Genomic DNA, 1,305 nt, shown 5'->3' with positions numbered 1-1,305 from the left:
ACAGAATGGTTCCGCTGTGGTTAATAAACGCATCAGAAGAAACAGGACATTCTATCCGTGTAGAAACCATAATTAAAGAAAACAATAAATAGGATAAATGGGATAAACGTATTCCATTTATCCCCAAATAACTGGAAACTCCCGCTCTTTAAAACTGCACACAGCAGCCCTCTTCAGAAGTGTAATTCCAAGAAAATTACACTTGGTAATCAGGCCTTCAGACTGATTACCCAAGTTTTTACTTTTCAAAGGCGTTTTTTTTAAAAACCCAAAGAAAGGGAGGAAAAGAACATTAAAGGTTCAAATTGTCTTCTGCCCTAAGATCTTGAACGGTGGCGCCATTCCTATAAACATACTTTAGTCACACGCGTTTGTTGAGGTTATATGAATAATAAGTGACATGTAAAGACCCATACACAGTCTCCGGCCATGCCCCCTGAACGCGCCCGATCCCGTCTGATCTCGGAAGCTAAGCAGGGTCGGGCCTGGTTAGCACTTGGATGGGAGACCACCTAGGAAGAGCAGGTGCTGCAGGCCTTTAAAAGAAAAAGAGAAAAAAGAACCACACATGAGCAGAGAGGAAAATCTGCAGAGAGCTCTTTACCTATGATGGAAATGCGAGCCTCAGGACAGGCCCTGCCTTAAAAAACAACTAGGAAGTTCAACAACTGCAAAAATTTTGATCAAAACACAATTTATCAGTAGAATATAAAAGAATGTAGCTATGAGAATTTATAAGGACGTGGACTCTGTCAGGGTAGACAAAGATATATCAGAAGAGATAAAATGATTGAGATTTGAGCATATTCATTTTTTTCCAACATACACAGTTTTAAATCAAAATATTCAGAAACGTGTTGCTATCGTCAAATGAATATTCAACAAATGCTATCGGAATATTGAATCTTGAGGTGATAAAAATAGATAGATGGGTCAGTTAAAGACCATGCACAAAATGTCCTAAATACCATAGAAGCCCTATATTCATTCACTTAACAAATATTTGTAGAATGCGTCATAAACAAACACCGAACGGAAGCCACTGTCACGGAAATACACGTAGGATTATTTGGGGCAAACGAATGTCACACATGCTTCCTTTCCTGACTACTGAAGAAAACTACAAAGAAGCTGGAAAATAGCAGTAAATCATTCATTTGTTAAAAGTAATAATATGAACCTATCCGCAGCATCAAGTAGAAAAGAGTTTGTTGCATCCATTGATCACTGAGACTCCAGGGATGAGGCCGTTAAACTAAGAAATGACTCGTCAGCCTCTTGGAAGCCAGAGAGAGGGGAAAACAC

The 1,305-nt window shown here is 39.1% G+C and overlaps 1 pseudogene; it reads left to right on the top strand.

Moving 5' to 3' along the window:
- Nucleotides 1-419: 419 nt before the first annotated feature.
- LOC111733284 lies at nucleotides 420-537 on the top strand (annotated as a pseudogene).
- The last annotated feature ends 768 nt before the right edge of the window (nucleotides 538-1,305 follow it).

The sequence above is a fragment of the Pteropus vampyrus genome, unplaced genomic scaffold (assembly GCF_000151845.1).
Source record: "Pteropus vampyrus isolate Shadow unplaced genomic scaffold, Pvam_2.0 Scaffold546, whole genome shotgun sequence".
NCBI lineage: Eukaryota > Metazoa > Chordata > Mammalia > Chiroptera > Pteropodidae > Pteropus > Pteropus vampyrus.
The sequence above is the reverse complement of the archived record's forward strand: the minus strand, read 5'-3'. Positions and strand labels throughout refer to the sequence as shown.